Genomic DNA, 19,939 nt, shown 5'->3' on the forward strand with positions numbered 1-19,939 from the left:
CTCACAATGATGTTCCTCCTTCTTCACCTAATGAACCCCAAAGGGAATAAGAAAAAGAGGAAGAAATGCAAAATATAGAGGAAGAACAAGAATTGCAGCTGCAAGAAGAGGGGGAACTCTAGAACATTGAGCAACTGTAGAAAGAAGTAGGATTTGAAAGGCTGGAAAGCTTAGCATCTGTTGTAGAATAGGTTATTGAAGCAGGGAGAAAAGTAAAAAGAAGAAAACTAGGGCACCTATTCATAGACCACTTGCTTCCCTTATTAGTCATGCAGTGGGACTTGTTCTCTATGAGGATTGAGAATTGGAAAAGGTATAAATGCAGATGATACTCAACTGGCAGAAGAAAATTATTGAACAAAAAGATGAGGAAACTGCTCAGCTTAAAGCTGAGGTGGAAACTATAGCCACTATGGTACCACAACTAATGCAATGTTGAGAACCTCCTTGTGTTTACTCTTTGTATTTAAAAGAACAACATATTAGTTTCCATATGATGAGAATTGTCAAGGATTTAAGTCCCTCATTGCAGACAACGGAGGAATTCTACAGTGCTTATCAGACATCTCCTACATCAATTAAGAATCTACTTTGTGAATTTTATGTACATAACTATGATGTTCCTAATGATGTCGATTGGAACTCTCTCCTCTACATTGGAGATATCCAATTGAGAGCTCTTATGTCATGGATGCAGAATGAAATAGAAAGGGGAGAGAAGTTTTAGGTGCATAACAAGGAAGAACTTGAGCTTTTATTGCCCTTAAGGGCTGAATCAAGGGAGCTTAGGAGACTCTATTTTGACTAGCAAAAGATTGTATATGAGTCAGATTATGCAAAGGATATCCTACCCTTAAGGGAAGAAGTGTATAAAGAATATGAACAAATGGCTCCAAGGGAAGGACAAGTAGCAATAGGAAATTTAGTCCAACACTGGAATAGCCTACCAGATGAGTTAAGGCAATCTGAGCCACACTCTATGCAAAACTACCATGCAGCCTTAAACAAAGCACCCAAGTATATGCACTTGGGAATAACAAAGGGACGACATTGGCTGCCTCTTAGTTTTCAACCTCCAATCCTCCTATGACCACTAATGAGATGTAGGGACAATGACCCACCATACAATGAAGCAGTGGAACGTACTAGGTGGAAGAGATTGGAGAAAATGAAGGGATTTTACTGGAGTTTGTCGGTAGAAGGTTTTGGGTAGGTTACTCCAGGAAGTTTTCGAATCAATGCCAGAATTCAGAATTTTTCTATTGCTGGAGGATCAGCAAGAAATTAGGTTAGGGGGAGATGATGAGCCTGAATAATGGCTCTATTTTGATAGATTTTTTCTATAATACCCCTGCCTAGGTCTTGTGATTAGAGGACATTTGGATCATAATACTCTCTTACTTGATACCTTTTAAGTGTTTTTGAAACTAATTTGACCTATACTTAAGGATGTCATATAATGGTTTTAAATGATTTATGTATGCAAATATCTAAAAGCAATTTTAAGTATGGTTTACATTATATCATGTTAGCATTAGTATATACACATGTTTGTTGTGCACATTAATATCATGATGCAAGGTCAGAAAAGGAGAAGTAAAGACTAAATGGCAGTTTAAAGAAGCATGAAGTATATAGCCACAATGCAAACCCTGTCAGAGAAAAATAGTAATGATCGAAGCCACCTAGCCGGTTCTTCAGCAGAATGATTTATGAAACATTTATAACTATTCTTAGTAGAGCTTAGATACAAGAAGCAAGTCATGCTATATTTTCTCAGCTACAAGACATATGTTGTTCTATTTTCCTGTACTGACTTCTTCTTCTTCTTCTTTTGTTAATAAATCCTGTTCACCTATTTTGTAGGAATGTGGTCGATCATTTAGGAGTCTGTTATTTTTTTTTTTATAAAGAAAAGGATCTCTCTCCTCTTGGAGTAGTAGAGAACGACCATAATATTTGTAATATGCAGTCTTCTGGCATTTTATGTATTTTTCATAGTCGAGATGAAATAAAGAGATCAATGTGATTTTGAATGCTAAAACAATTGTAATATGAAAGTTTTGGAGATACTCACTCAAGGGGGCTCACTTGGTGAGTAATCCTTTGTGTGTTCCAGTTTGTTTTCATTCTTTAGTAATAGTTGTTTCAGTAATCGTTTATTCCTGCAGCCACTAGAAACAGTTCCTGTGTCTATTCTTGCACCCACAACAACAGAGTAGTTCTTGTTGCTTGCCAGAACTTTATCTTTTAACAATAGTTGTTTAAACTAATTTCTAGTTGTGAGATTAAGTATTAGTTCATTGATATTTTGTGTGTTTACTTTAAAGAATTTTCTTTCCTACAGTAATATAGAATGGTTGTGATATGAACTTGGTGCACATACAGTGCTGGACCATTTTAAGTTTACGTCCCTCGTTGATAAGCAAATGAGCCTTTGCTATAGGAAAGCTAGCTATTCAAGGATATTCAATCTCTGAATAGTGCTTTATTACCTAGTTGTCATTCTAGTTGTAAGGACTAGCAAGCATGTACATGAATGAGTTAATGGGAGATTATGGAAAGATTAAACTTGAATACCAACATTCTAGATATTCCATAATTTGAAGATGAAATTGTTAGATGTGTTTTGAGCAGGGTGCATGGAGAGTTTATTTGGTTGGATAGACCATATAAGATTATGAGGGAGACCATTAGGGAAATCACCGGTTTACCACAGGTTGGACAACATCTAGAGAAAAAGTTTCAAATGATCAGGTTAACAAGATTACTAGCGCAACATCGGACAAGCGGTCAATGAGGATCAATACTATCACCAACACATATATCAGATTCTGCATCATGGTCATTGGTTATAGGGTAACTCAATCAAACCGACTGAACTTTGATTCTAGCTCCTGCATTTATGCAGCTCATAAAATGATGAGGGAGAATGAGAAGTTAGATCTATGTGGTTGGATGTTGGATGATTTATTGATTAACCTAGGAAATATTAAAGGAGAAAAGAAAGGGACATTCCATTATGGTAGCCTAATTGTCTATTTAATGTTATTTTTCATCAATGAGACTCCCAGTTTTGGGAAGAGAAAATGGGCATTCGATATCTCGGTAGGGAGGCAACTAAAATAGTCAATTGCTACATTGGGTAGTCAAGAGATGATAAAGTGTGGGAATATTTTAAAGCATTTCAAAAGGATATGAATTCTAGGATGAGGGTTCCCAAGCACATTGTCGAGAAGTACTCAACCAACATATCCTTCATGGTCAAGAAAGATGAAACTTTGATGGAAGCTGTTAGGCCCCAAAATATTTGGATTGAGGAAATGGGTTATGAAGTTGATGCACAGATTCTTGATACTTATGCACAAATGCTAATTGATGCATCGATAGATGAAACTACAAAAACCTATGGCATTGCTAAGCAGAAGACACAAGAGGTTGAAACTGAGTTCAACCAGAAGAAGAGAGAGAAGAAAGAGGGAAAGGAAAGTAATTTTGTTGAAAAGGTTTCACAGGACATCAAAGAATTGATTGATATTGTTCTAGAAATATTCATTGAGCCTATTGCAGCAGAGTCTGCATCTGATGATGACACACCCCTAACATTCAAAAGGGTAGCAAGGAAGAAAACTAAAGAAACCAAGGTAGAGGCTAAGAAGCAACTGGTTAGGAAAGTTACTATCAAGGTATCAACATAGAAGAAAGCACCAAAAGAAACACCTTCATCCCCATCGGGTATTGGAAGAAGGAAGAAGAAGGATGACATTGATCTTGCAATTGAATCTGGTAATAAAATTATTATTCCACCAAAGAATTGTACAGAGTTAGTTGATGAGATTACTAAAGATGGTATGTTAAAGAATGTACAGTTTTATTATGAACATTTAGATAATGATGAACAAAGAGAAGTAGAGGAAGCAATTTTGTTATATTTGGATATTCATAAGAAATCCCTATTAGAAATTGAAGACCAAATACTGCCACAGTTGTATGATATGTTATAATCTAGAAGACTATCAATAATGCAAGAGGACAAGCATATAAATATTCAAGAGTTGTTATTTGTTTGTGTTTCTATTGCTCCAGAGGAGATGTATAAGACACTTGAAGTTGCAGATAGGAAAGTATTTAACAAGCAGCATAAAACAATTAGTCTTATGTTAGGAAGGGTCTATGAGATAATCAAGGAGACCCACAAGGCATGGGTTAAGTTATTTGAAGAGAACCATGGTTTTTATACTTCATCGGAATCTAAGATAGATGCTACAAATATCTCTGTTGAAGGGAAGGGTAAATGTATTATGGGTACTTCACCCTCAATTTTGAAAAAAATTAAGATAGTGTATATTGGGCCCTTGGTAGATAGAAATGTACAGACAAATGTTGAGATACCAGAAAATACAAAAGGTATAAAGGTTGATAATGTACAAGTTACTAATGTTGAGGACAATAGTCCTCCGGATCAAATTGTACATGATGAGGATAAAGTTCCTAGGGTGGAACCGACAGTTACTGAGACTGCACCAAGTGGCAAAGCCACTGGTGCAAGTAAGGAATCTATAAAGGTTAAATCATCAGAGGAGAAGAAAGAGGAATTCGATAGGAAACTAGTAGTGAGTCCATCATTGTTGTTAATTGATACCTCATTGGTTGAAAAGAAAAGCATAACCGAGATAATTTCTACTAAACTCATGATGATGGCTACACAAAAAATGATAAAGGAAGGATCTATGGATAAAGGTGTTATTGATCAGTCTATCATTGTTTTGCATAGTCTTGTCCCAGTGTGTAAATTTGGCAATGAAGCAGGCCCATATGGAAAGCTTAAGATAATCACTAAACACATTTTAAAGGATTTTCAGTCCTTGCAACATATATCAAACCAACAAGCACTGGAGAGGTTCACACAAGCAAAGAGAGCTACATTTTATCAAGTGATTGAGTCTGAGAGGAAGAAGATTAATGAAAATTTGAAATTGACAGATAATACATTGAGTCAGTGTACAAATATCTACAGAGCATGTTGTAATACAGGTTTGCTCACAACTAAGACAGATAGAAAGATTAAGGACATTCAGGAGGAGATTGTAGGTATAGCCAATTCTTTTGATGGATTGAATTCATTGACTACATCCATTGATGGTCAAATTTTGGTTTTGGAAGCCCAAGTTTTTTCTCTTGAGAGGGAAAAAGAAAAAATCATGAGAGCCAAAGGTCTTAGAGGTTTGGTGAGTCCCCGATTGTATTTATTAAGTGTACATAAGAAGGAGTGTATAGATATGGTTGGTAAGCCCACACTAATAGAGTTAAATGAGAAAGAGTCATTTGCCCATATGCTAAATGGACGTGTATCTATTTCTGATACTTTCAAATTAGGTTGGGATACTTATCTAGAGCTTTTGGAGAAGGCCTATCCAAAAAATTTCAAATATATTCAGCTCCAGTAAGGTATTTTGGGACATATTCATTGTATAGTCTTTCATTCTTCATCTCAGTTTTCAATTTTTGGTACTTTTTGGTATTTTTTATGGCATTGATGTCAAAGGGGGAGTGATATTGATGTGAAAAAGAAAAAGGGATTTGTATACATTAGGGGGAGTATAGGTGGAAAACTATGGAAGTATGGAGTATTTTGTATTGATGGATATTCAACTCAGGGGGAGCAAGTTCAGGAAGAAACCGACAGTTGGAAACCATGACCATTTTTCACATGAGTGTTGCCATCAATGCCAAAGGGGGAGATTGTTGGCAATTGACACTCAATTGGCTGGTTTCAATATGTTGTCATTGATGGTAACATGGTAATTTATTCCGGGTTCATATGTTGTGTTAGTTGTATACCGACAGGCACTTCACAAACACTTCACCGACACCAACAGGTTAGAAGGAATTCTTTGGTCATCAGAATTGCAGGCTGTGTTGGCATTTTTGATGTTTATGTTGTGATTGTCATTGATGGACACACACTTGCATTGAGATCCTCTTTATATGTATGAGTTAGAGCATAACTGGTATTTGTTCCAACCGGTATGTTGAATTATAGTCTTTAGACTATTGATGTTGTGCAGATTGTGTTTCCTGGTCTGAAGCGACATGTTGATCCCAAGTGGTATGAAGGACCAAAGTGGCATAACACATTTTTACCAGTCTTCATTTTTTGTCAAACCGACAACTGGCATTTTGTATGAATCGGTAATACTCTGTGATGAGTTACCAACCAACATTGTGTGATGAGTTACCATTCACCGATTGTTTGATGGTGCCGACACTGTAGTGGTGCTTTTTGTGTGGTGTTACCTAGTATGTCCAGGTTCATTGAACCTAGGAAATTGTAATGTAATCCTATTGGACCAACATGAAATCAGTTTCCCTTTTTAAGGACATCATGTCTAGGGTCTTAGGTTGTTGATGTTGTTGTTGTTGCGATAGTTGATATTGTGGCTAGGGTTTAAGGTGGTTGAGGAGTTGGAGAGTTTATGAATGTGTAGAAGACTGAAGTAATGTAGGAGTGCATTAAGAACAAGCTACCAAGGATCTAACCAAGTAGTCTATGCAACTGGATAGATCAAACTCTTGTTGATTACTCACATCTTTGACAAGTCTATAGCCCTTAACTAGGTAGGCCCAAAAAGCCTTTTGTAAATCTTCTAACAAGGTGGTTCACATCTGTGGATCTGAAATCATCTAGCAAGGTAGTCTTTAATTGGACTTATCTCCTAACAGAGATTGAGATTCCTAACAGGATCTATTCTAGTAAAGAACATTGTAAGACCTTAACCGGTCTGACCTTCACTGGTCTGGTTTCTATTATGTAGATAGTCACTTGTGAGTTCCATCTCACCATGGTTTTTCCCATTTGGGTTTCCACATCAAAATCTATTGTGTTATGGTGTTTGTGCTTCTGTGGGTGAATGCATTATTAGCTATTTGGTTTGCATGTTTGTTAACTAGTTTGTCTATTAAACTGTTTTACCAGTTTACTGTTAGTCTTGCAAAGTGTTTAAGTGCAAAGATTTTTGGCATACTAATTCACCCCCCCTCTTAGTATTCATCAATTAGTATCAGAGCCAACCTTTCTGTAAGTTTAACCACTTGGAAAGAGATATGGGGGAATACAATTTGAGGGAACTTACCCACCGGCTCACTTAATCTGAGCAAGCCTATGATGATCTTATGGTCAAATATAAGGCATCTCAAGCAAAAAGGAGAGAACATGCAAAAAAACTGATGGAGCTATCTGAAAATAGTTCTTTAGATGAAGCAGACATGGAAGCCCTAATTGCTGAAGTAAATAAGTTGAATGAATCAAACTCCAACCTGAGAAAGGAGTTGGAAGGACTGACTATCTGGATGTGTCAAGAGCTTGAGAACCAGAGGAAAGCTGAAGATCTGGTGAAAGAAAGAGATCATGAGATCTACAAGTTGAAACAAGAGATGAGTGCCCTAAATGCTCAACTGCATGCAAGCAAAGTGGAAAAGGAAGACATGCAAGGAGAACTGAATGCTACCATCTCTGAGAATGAAAACCTATTGGAAACAAATGCTACTATTTCCAAAGAACTCTTTGAGTCAAAGGAAATACTTGCTAAGTTCAACAAGAGCACTGTCAAACTAGAGAAAAAGCTTGAATTTGCCAAACCGGTCAAGAATACCAATGGACTTGGTTATTCTGGTCATGAGGAAGGTGAGACCTCTGGTACAAATGCTAGAACATCAAAGAAACAACTGGCATCAAAGGATAAAGGTAAGCAAAAGTTTAAACTTGTTTCCTTTAACTATCTTAAAGAAGGACATACTGCAAATGTGTGTAGGAGTAAGGCTTACAACAATTTTCCTTATTTCCTAAATGATAAGCCTAGATCCTATAGATTTGATGGTAACTGTTATGCATGCAACAAGTATGGGCATAGAGCATCTGAATGCAGGTCTGTTATGAATAGCACTGGAAGATATCCTCAGAGGACCCAAGGAGCTGGTCCTGAACCTTTTGTGAACCAGAATCACAATCAGTTTAATGCCTTCAATCATCAACCAAGAAGCGGTGGTTATCAAGAAGCAACCAGATGGAGAACAAATTGTATGATCAGTCATGGTCATGGTCACACTACTACAACATGCAGAAGGAAGAATGGAAACCTGAACAATGGACCTTGGAGAGCACTTGGATTGGTCTGCTATCACTGCAACAAATTGAGTCACATTGCTAAATTGTGTAGATCAAGAAGGAACATATCTGATGATATACCGGTCACTCTTGAAGGAAACATTGATGTTGACACTATTCAAGTGGACATGAACAAAATCTGGAAGGAGAAACCAGTGGTGTTACAAGAGGAACCGGTTTCTACACCTAGTGTGGAAATCACAGAACCGACAAACTAAGCTTCAAAAAGCTTAGGGGGAGCAAATGGCAAAATGTTTCAAACCCCCGGTTTACATCGGTAAAAGTCCTTAACCAGTATGTGATACCTATCATTTGGCAGAAGACCAGAAATGGTAAAAAGACAAATTAGGGTTTACGCCTTGATGAAGGAGCATTAATGATGGTAGGTGAGGAACATGTTTAAAAGCATTTTTCAAATCATTTCTCACTATCAGTTTTCGAGAAAAGAAAAGGTTTTTTTAAGAGAGCAGAGCAACAAAAAGGTGATTTGAGCAGAGATTTTGAGAAATTGAGAAACCGAGAAGGAGATTCAAATTCAAACTGGAAATGGTCAAGTGGTGAACACAAAGCGCTGATTCAACAATTGACAGAGTGTGAAGTGAAGGAGAATCCGCAAGCCCTAATTTCACATCTTTCAAAAGGTATTTCTCAAGTTCTTAAGATTTCTATCATGGTTTCTGCATCTCATACCAGTTCTAGTGCATCTGTCGAGTCTGCAAGTTTTATTCAAAGAAAGTCCAAGTATAATGCCCTATCACAAGTTCCGGCCGGTATGATAGTAGAAGAGGGAATTTCTGACTATATAGATTGCAAGATAGAAGACCTAGGGTCTCTAGCTATCCACACCCAGTTAGGCTTATTTTGTGGAAAAGACAAGAAGATCAAACCAGAGTTTAATATTTTGGAGAAGAAAAAGCTCCACAATGCTGTTTACTTCCTGGAGGATTTCACAGAAGATCATATAAGGATCATTCTGAGCAGAGTCCATGGTAATTAGATGTACTTGGAGAGAACAAATGACATCATGTTGAAGGCAATTCATGCAGTCACCAGATTCTACAACATAGGGGAAGTGCCAGCCCTGAGGACAGTAAGCAAAACTGAAATGTCCAAGCTCACCGGTTCAGTGAGTGACTCACGAGGCATGACAACAAATTCTATCAAGGATATCTCGTTAAGTATGCATGTATGGTGATTGGATACCAGACATTCTCAACCAGTAGAATTAACTCTGTATCTGCTACAGCGGTAAATGTCACTTACCGGATGATAAAGGAGGATGCATCATTTGATCTGTGCACCGGTATGCAGAGACAACTCCTGTTGAATCTAAAATCGATCAAACAGGATAATGCACTTCGGTTCAAGTTTGGACAACTACTGGTTGGGTTGTTCTTCTATTTCCAAGGCTACTTTCTAGGAGTAGGAGATATCCAATGGTCTAGTGACCAACCGGTGACCAAGCAAATCAAGGAAAGCATTGAAGCAATTAGAACCGGCTACCCTGATGTTCTGAACAAGTATTTTGATGAGTTCAGAAGGAAAATGAGCCAATAAGTGAGGATATCAGGTGACATCGTCAAGAAATACGAAGATGATATTTGCTTTATCATCCAAGTAGATCAATGCACAATGGAGGTTGTTGAGCCTAGACAGGAAGAAGTGGAGCTAATGGGCTATGAGGTGATGTACGATATGTTGGAAGGGTATGCCTCTACTCTCATTGCCTCACCACTTGATCCTATGATGAAGAGAAGCGACACCTACTTAGAGAGGATAGCACCAGTTGAGGAGCCACCAGCAATGAAAGAAAAAGAGCTGGCAGTAAAGAAGGCAAAGGCAGTGCCTGCAGCATCTACATTGGTTACTACTGCAACTCCAAAAGTGACCAAGCGGTCACCATCCAAGAAAAAAATAGAAGCAGCACTGGCTAAAGTGTTTGAGAGGAAGAGGAAGACAAAGAATACCTCTCCAAACTCAGAAGAAACCATGTCCGAGGAAAAGCCAAAGAAAATACGTCAAGCAAAGAGGAAGACAAAGAATGAACCGACATCTTCTACACCTGTAAATATAGATATCTCTTCCTACAAACCTTTGACACATTGTCAAAGAACAATAAAGAATATTAGGAGGAAAGTGCTAAATGACTCAATTGAGTGTTTTGACGACTTTAATGATGATGAAAAGGAAGTGGTTGAAAAGGAAATAATTCAGTATTTATGTGCTAATGACTGGTTGCCCTCAGAGATTAAGTCTTAGACACCAGATTCTTTATATATGTCATTAGATAATAGATGGTGCATTTCCATAGAAAAGGAATAGGAAATCAGGGAGAAAGTTTTTGCACAATACTTTCCTGACTTGTCAAATTCTGAATTGTTTGATGTTATTGACCAAAATAAAGGACTCTTCTTCACTAGAAGAAGAAGACTCTGGCTGTTAGAAGGTAGAGTTGATGATGTTGAAAAAGACACTCATCTATATATGAGAACTGCTATCTAGACTCACAAAGCATGTCTAGCCAACTGGCAAGCTGAAGAAAAACCGGTTATATCTAAACTGGATGAAGTATTTGATGATGAAGGAAATCCAGTTGTTGAACCGATCGACACCATTGATGTCGGTTCTCTGGACATTGAGGATGTTACTCAGAACACACCATCTGAGGCAACAAGGTAGGAGCAATAGGCTAAATAGGTTGATAAGCAAGCCAAGGACAGACAGGAAGCAACAAAGCAAGAGGCAAAGCATAGGAAAAAGGATGAAGAAGAGAAGAAGAAGAAAGATGAAGAGAAGAAGAAGAAGAAAGATGAAGAGGAGAAGAGGAAAAAGGATAAAGAAGAGAAGTAGAAAAGAGATGAAGAAGAGAAGAAGAAAAAGGATGAAGAGGAGAAAAAGAAGCAAGAAGACGAAAAGAAGAAGAAGGAAGAAGAAAGGAAGAAGAAGGAAGAGGAAGATAAGGAATAGGAGAAGAAGAAGGAAGTAGAAAAGAAAAAGGCTGAGGAGGACAAGGAAGCAGAGAAGAGGAGAGAAGCGGAGAAGAAGAAAGTGGAAGAGGACAAGATAGGAGAAGTAGAGAAGAGAACCCAAATGGAGACTCTAAAGGCAACCGGGAGTCAAGCTAAATCAACTGATCTCACTAGTCCTATCGATCTCTAGTCTGCAAGTGAAATGAAGCTAATGTAGAGCATCAAGGTAGCTCAAGAGAGCCTTGAAATCATTCAACAGAAGAAGGAGCAGGAAGTAATTCAAGTGATTGTGGATACGCTTACTGATTTGATACCCAATACAAACCTTCCCAACACTAATTCATCACTTGCTAAACTCAAGCTCCTATGCACAGTAGTGGATGATCAGGTGCAGAGCCTTGAAGAGGCAGCAGAGGCCAATGTTAAGAAGGAGCATCAAAAAACTCTTAATATAGCTCTGGTGAAGAAATTAAATGAGCTCTGGGATGAACTGAAGAAAGAACAAAAGGATATAAGGGACGCTCTAGATGAGGGGAATCTGCTACTTAGCAGGATCTGCCAACATCATCTGTTCTATGATGATGTGCTAGCTCAAAAGCAAAAACTTGAAAAGGAATTGCAATCCTACTTGAGCACATTCAAGCCACCTTATGACTCCTTTACAACTTATGGGAAAACCGTTCACCGGTTTCACATCTAGTCAGCAAAAATGGAGCAAGAGATCAGCACTCGGTCTAGAGATTTGCAGGAGCTACAACTAGTTCTACTCCCATGATTGCAAATTCTTTAGAAGTGCTATTTGAACCTGGATGCCTTAATAGTTACATAGGAGATGAGCACAATTGATGCCATGGAAGAATGGGTCTCCCAGATGCAGACACAACAAGAAGTAGCCACCTCCCTACTTGAGTCCTGGTCTTTGTCGATGAAACAATTCTTGCAGGACTTTAAATCTATTTTTGACAAGTATCATTGCTTGTTGTCATAAACTCTTATTATTTTTAATATCAAATGAAAATAGGGTTGTTCAGCTGTACTTTGTCATTGTTGGCAAAGGGGGAGAAAAATTCTATTTGGAGAAGTATCTGGTAATCAAAATTTTGATTATATGCTCTGAATATCTCAATGTTTATACTTTATATGCAAAAATGCTATACACTGTATTGTTAAAGGGATAGTGTATATGCTTAGGGGGAGCAATTTTGCTAATGGCATGATTTTGTTGTAAAACACTTAGATGTCAAAATTTTATTTTCCTAAGTATTCCCATCAATGCCAAAGGGGGAGATTGTTGGCATTTTTTATGTTTATGTTGTGATTGTCATTGATGGACACACACTTGCATTGAGATGCTCTTTATATGTATGAGTTAGAGCATAACTGGTATTTGTTCCAACTGGTATATTGAATTATAGTCTTTAGACTATTGATGTTGTGCAGAATGTGTTTCCCGGTCTGAAGCAACATGTTGATCCCAAGCGGTACGAAGGACCAAAGCAGCATAACACATTTTTACCAGTCTTCATTTTTTGTGAAACCGACAACCGACATTTTGTATGAACCAGTAATACTCTATGATGAGTTACCAACCAACATTTTGTGATGAGTTACCATTCACTGATTGTTTGACGGTGCCGACACTGTAGTGGTGCTTTTTGTGTCGTGTTACCTAGTATGTCCAGGTTCATTGAACCTAGGAAATTGTAATGTAATCCTATTGGACGGGCATGAAATCAGTTTCCTTTTTCAAGGACATCATGTCTAGGGTTTTAGGTTGTTGATGTTGTTGTTGTTGCGATAGTTGATATTACAGATAGGGTTTAAGGTGGTTGAGGAGTTGGAGAGATTATGAATGTGTAGAAGACTAAAGTAATGCAGGAGTGCATTAAGAACGAGCTACCAAGGATCTAACCAAGTAGTCTATGCAACTAGATAGATCAAACACTTGTTGATTACTCACATCTTTGACAAGTCTGTAGCCCTTAACCGGGTAGGCCCAAAAAGCCTTTTGTAAATCCTCTAACAAGGTGGTTCACATCTGTGGATCTGAAATCCTCTAGCAAGGTAGTATTTAATCTGACTTATCTCCTAACAGAGATTGAGATTCCTAACAGGATCTATTCTAGTAAAGAACATTGTAAGACCTTAACCGGTCTGACCTTAACCAGTCTGGTTTCTATTATGTAGATAGTCACTTGTGAGTTCCATCTCACCGTGGTTTTTCCCATTTGGTTTTCCATGTCAAAATCTATTGTGTTATGGTGTATGTGCTTCTATGGATGAATGCATTATTAGCTATTTGGTTTGCATGTTTGTTAACCGGTTTGTTTGTTAAACTATTTTACCGGTTTACTATTAGTCTTGCAAAGTGTTTAAGTGCAAAGATTTTTTGCATACTAATTCACCCCCCCTCTTAGTATTCATCAGGCTGACATGGTTTAGAATCAGATTATCGGTATTGGAAGCTGAAATCTTTTGGATCCAACATCGGCAATTGATTTTGATATCCATGTTTTATGTTTTCTAGCCGACATGTATATTCATATTGTAATTATCTTTATAAGCTGACATAAGGCATGATAAATTATAAAGGGTATATAGGTCAGTTGGGTAGATCATTTTTGAGATATAGACATATCACGGGAATATTTATAAGGAAGGAAATAATTAAGGAGATGCAAAACATATGAGAGAGATCATGTATGTGAGGATATTTATGTAAGGGTTATTCCAGTACAAGGTTAAGGGTTTCAAACCAAAACAGACAGAGCTTAACCAAAACTATATTCAAGCATAGAAGATTATATCTTTGCAGTTCAATCATTTCTCTAGATTGTAGTCTTGATTTGTATGTAGTCAATGAGTCTCATTTTGTGATTGAGTAGTGTGCTTTAGGCTGTAAGCCTTACTGCAAGTGCAAGCCCCTATATTTTGTAATATCTCTTCATATGGCCAGTGGAATGATATTGTGGGTCACAAATCCCACCATGGTTTTTCCTCTTTAAGGTTTTCCACGTATAATTTTGTGTGTTATGGTATACATTCATGTGATTGGCTTATTGGTTTCTTTACTTCTTTCAATTTTATATATACCAGTATATCAATTGGTGTATGCATGTTTTAATAAGGTTAAAATTGGTTATTCTGGTAGAACACTGATTCACCCCCCCTCTCAGTGTTCTTGGATTCCAACATTTCCCAAGTCGGCCAAAAATAATTCATCAGAACATACTTTGAAATAGGTCTACACTAAACACTCCCATAGTGAAAAGGAATGACAAGTGGACCACACCACAATGCACTAGATCGATCAAAACATCACATTATCCATGCACCACAATCATCGAAGAAAAAAAAAACATTCAAGGTCAACTGGACCCAAAATGAAAATATCAACAACCACAACTCCGGAGCATATTATCATGTCCTGAATTAGAATATCAAAGATAAAGACATGACTAGCATAAATCGAAAATATTATCATCAGAACAATAAATGTGTTAAAATACAGAGCACTACAAACAATGTTAAATATCACCATCATTGAACAAACATCCATAGAACCAAATCATAAGCATGACATCCAACAACATACTAAAACCTCAAAAATTACAACTGCAACATATCAAAAATGGCAAGCACGAAACAATCACTAAAATACATAATCAATATGTTGACATCAATGGCAACCATACTAACAAACCATCAACTTCACATTTGCAATAAATACTTTTTCTTGCATATAACATTTCATCATATTGCAAACATTCTGAAAACAACATTAGCTTGAACAAGAGTGTTAGGGAAAAGGAAAACACATCCTAATCATCATCATCATCATCCTACCACAAATCCATACCTAATCATCATTACCATCAACACATCATACTAAATATACACATCAGACACCAAGAAAGGTGGTCATCTACAATCCAAGGCAAATGCCACCATTAACCATCAGTATTGTATAACATCTTCCTCAAAAAACCATGATAACACAACAACACTAATGACCATACAACAACTACCCATCATCATGACCACATCATCAAGGATAACATATATTGTCTGACATAAAATTTTTTGGATATTGTTGTTGCTAGTATATGTTGGAGTTATTGATGTCAACATATTCTTATGTTTTGATGTTGTAGAGAGCTGTTTGATGATTTGGTGATTGCAATGAGTTGATACGGTTGGTTTATCTATTTGATATGCTGAATCAGCTAGATATACTTCATTCTTTATTGATTTCATGATGCTATGTGATGATTTGATCGAGTTGAGGATTCTGGTATGGAGATATGTTTTCAATGTTTAGTGTTACAGTGTTTTGGTGTTTGATCTGTTGTGCTTCGGTATGATCACATCTTGTGTTGCAGATTTGGGAGAATGTTTGTGATGTTCATGTGCATCTTCATTTCAGATGGTTCATGATTTGATGCTCCACAAGCTATCTTTCTTATTCGAGTTGCTGCTGAAAAGTGTTCTTGAGTATTAGCATGTTGATCTCGATAAAGATTTGATTAAGTGGTGTTGGAGCAGCTATTGCAGATGGTTCTAAAGTGCTTGTTGGTTCTTCCTAATCATGTCCTATTTGTTTTGGTGGTCTGCATTTTTGAAGATCTTATGGGTCCAGTGATATTTTTCGTGTTATGCGGTATTTTTGCTGGTGTAACATATTGTGGTTGATCTTGGCGAGATTTCTGGTGATGGTCCGAGTTCAAGGAGTTGATTTAGGTCTATGCTATGTTGTATATGATATTGTATTGGTCTGGTGGTTAATTTATGTATTGTGTAATGTAATTTTATAATTAGGTGTTGAGGGTTTGACCAACTTTGTAGTCAAGGTTTATGATTTATATAAATATGTGTTATATTCGTGGATCGGTGATGTATGGTGTTGAGTCTACATTATCATAGAGTGGTGTATGTGTAAATTATTAGACATCTCAGATAACCAGAGGAAAACTAAGAAGGGGGGGTGAATCAGTTGTCACCAGATTAAAGAACTTTAAGAATTTAAATCCTTATTATCGGAACACATAAACTTAATACCAAAATGCATAAACCAAACACCAGAATGATTGATAAAGCATATAAACATAAACAGAAATCAAAGAACAATTACCATCCATCCATAACACATGACACCAATATTTGTATATGGAAAACCCGGTAAAGGGAAAATCCACGGTGGGAAGCCTGTCCACAGTTAGATAATACTTATGCAGTAAGTATGTGATTATAATATGAGGGGCTTGCACATGGAGGAAGGCCAACAACCTAGAGTGCACTACTCATCATAAAAAGGAGCCTCACTAACTACACAAACATTGGACTACAATCCAAAAAGAAGAGTGAACTACAAGTATAGCATCTCCTATGCCTAAGTACAGTTTCAGTTAAGCTCAATACTGGAGGCCTTAAACCTCTCTTATAAACCCAATTCGATCACCTATGATCAACCAAACCTTTTTCATATGATTACAACATTATTCACACACAGATCATCCCATAATTTTGACCTATCAACCATTGGTCTACAAAGAGATCTTACATCATATTTATACCAACCCGAGACCTAAACAATTAGGTTGGCCACCTAAAAGATAATACAATAAATTCATAACATAAACCCATAATCCAATGATCAACAAAGTTGGCTTAGGACAAAAACCATGTAAACCAATTATTAAATCCTATCAGTAACGCATCAGGAACATCCTCCAACACTTTAAAGAAACCGATCCATAACCTAGATAACACCAGACCCAAAATAGGTCGCTATAAACCAAATTCAACACCACCGATGATCTAGAACACAAAAAATATAACCAACAACATCTTGAAAAGACATCTAGAATCCGTACCAACACCACTTATCACATGCATCAAAAGATCTTCAACAAAGCTCTATCGGTAAAACCCTTACCGATGACCAAAAGACTTACTAGAACAAATGATAGTTCCTGAGTAAATCCTGAATGAGCTGATCGTGATACACATTTGAATAGCATGAATGATAGATCCAAACCAATTCCACAAACCAAAGCATACTAGATCCTACTGAATCAATATCATAATCAACCACTCTGCCAAAATTAATCAGAAACCTGTAAACAACCAAAACAACCAGTGTTGCCATCAATGACAAAACATCAATGCAACACATAATCAATTCTAAATTGCCAACAATCTCCCCATTTGGCATTGATGGAAACACTAGATCTGGAAAAAATACAAGTGCCAAGAAATTCCAAACATGTCTCCCACAATGGAAGACAACCAACAATCTCCCACAAAATGATATAGCAATAAAGTTTTGAACCAAACTCCCTTTTGATTGATATTCTATTAAGCTTTGTTTTTCACATATATCTCTCCTCCTTTGACATCAATGCCAAAGATCTGGTATAAAACATCAAAGAAAAATCACAAATCCTCTGAAACATACAACTGACTACTCCCCCTGAGTAGTAGCACCACCACATCAATCCAAAATGAGTAATAACTCTGATAATGCATACCAGACTGATGCCAATCAACATCACTCAGGTCTCTATCGGAGAGGCAGGAACCCCCAACTTGTCTCTGAAGTACTCAAATGATTCTTTAGGAAAAGGTTTCGTGAAAATATCTACAATCTGCTCTTTAGTGTTCACATAAACCATTATGACTTCATTTTCTTCTACCTTCTCCTTCAAAAAGTTATACTTGATAGATATGTGCTTTGTCTTATAATGAAATACCGGATTCTTTGATATATCAATAGAAGCAGAGTTATCACAGTGAATAACTACTCGCTCATTACAATCCACCTTTATATCCTTCAACATTTGCTTCATCCATAGAACTTGTGTACAATTAGTACAATTAGTAGCATCAACAACATACTCAGCTTCAACAGTAGATAAAGAAGTGCATGCCTGCTTCTTGTTGATCCATGAAACAAGTTTCTTTCTAAGAAAGAAAGCTCCATCAGATGTGCTCTTTCAGTCATCAACATATCTATCCCAATCTGCATCTATATATGCACATAATGTAAAGTCATCATTTTTAGGATACCACAAACCATATTCAGTTGTTCCCTACAAATACTTGAAAATCCTTTTCACTACACTCGTGATTTTCTCTAGGATCACTCTGATATCTTGATACAATAAAAACTACATTCATTATATCCAGTCTAGTCTGAGTTAGATATAAGAAACCACCAATCATAGATGTGTACCTAGTAGGATTTACTGATGTAGATGCATCTTTCTTTGTCAATTTACCACTTGTAACCATAGGAGTACTTAACGGTTTACAATTTTCCATACCAAATTTCTTCAACAACTCTCTAGCATACTTAGTTTGATAGACGAAAATACCTTTATCAATTTGAGTAATCTGCAAACCTAAGAAAAATCTCATCTCCCCAATCATAGACATCTCAAATTCATTCTTCATATTGCTAAAGAATTTCATACACAACTTATCGTCACCTCCAAAATGATATCATCAACAAAGACCTCAATAACCAATATATCATCATCAGTGATCTTATAATATAAATTACTATCAGAATTACCTTTAGTGAAATCAAGCTTCAAAATATATTTATCTAGTCTTGCATACCAAGCTCTAGGAGCTTCTTTCAATCCATATAAAGCTTTCCTTAACCTGTAAACCATGTTTTTGTCATTTGAAAGTGAAAATCCACCAGGTTGCTCAATATAAACTTCCTCTTCAAGATCTCCATTAAAAAATGCACACTTAACATCCATCTGATAAACCGTGTAATTCTTATGAGCAATATAAGCAAGAAATAATCTCACGGCTTCAATCCTAGCTACCGGTGTAAAGGTTCCATCATAATCAATTCCTTCCTTTTGAGAATATCCTTTACAAACCAATCTAGCTTTATTCCTCACAACTTGTCCATCCTCATTCAATTTATTCTTGGAAACCCATTTAGTTCGAATAACATTCTTATTTATAGGATGGGGAATTAAAGTCCATGTGTTATTCTTTTCTATTTGATCTAATTCTTCTTCCATAGCTTTCATCCAATATTCATCTTTACAAGCTTCAATTATTGATGTCAGTTCAACTTGAGAAATAAAACATACCTCATCAGATGCCAACCTTCTTCTTGTCATCACTCCTTTTCTTTTATCTCTAATGATCTGATCTTCAGAATGATTCAACCTTAAATGCCTAGGAGTCTTCTAATTTTATGTTCCCCTGTCTTGATCTTCAGTTCCTGTTGAATTTTCTGATACTGTCAGAGTAAGTGGTTCAAAAAACTATTCCAGTATAGGTGCTACCGGTTCAGTTATGATCATTTCCACTTCCAGTTATCTCTCATAATTTTTTATTTGACTTTTGTTCTGCTCATCCACTTTGACATTTGTGCTCACCATAATTCTCTGCAATCTTTTGTTATAACATATATATTCTTTTCTTTCATTAGAATAACCAAGAAATATTCCTTCATCACATCTAGGATCAAACTTTCCAATGGAATCATCCCTTTTGATATAGCATTTACTACCAAAGATTTTGAAATACTTAACTATCATTGTATGACCAAACCATAACTCATAAGGTGTCTTATCGATATCTCCTTTGATATGAACTCTATTGAATGTGTATACCATCGTGCTTACAACTTCTCTCCAATAGATATGAGGCAAATTAGCTTCCATCATCATGGTTCTAGCTGCATCCAAGATAGTTATGTTCTTCCTTTCCACAACTCCATTCTGTCGAGGTGTCCTAGGTGCAGACAACTATCTTCTTATCCCATTCTTCTCAC

This window comes from Cryptomeria japonica, chromosome 9 (assembly GCF_030272615.1).
Source record: "Cryptomeria japonica chromosome 9, Sugi_1.0, whole genome shotgun sequence".
Classification (NCBI taxonomy): Eukaryota; Viridiplantae; Streptophyta; class Pinopsida; order Cupressales; family Cupressaceae; genus Cryptomeria; species Cryptomeria japonica.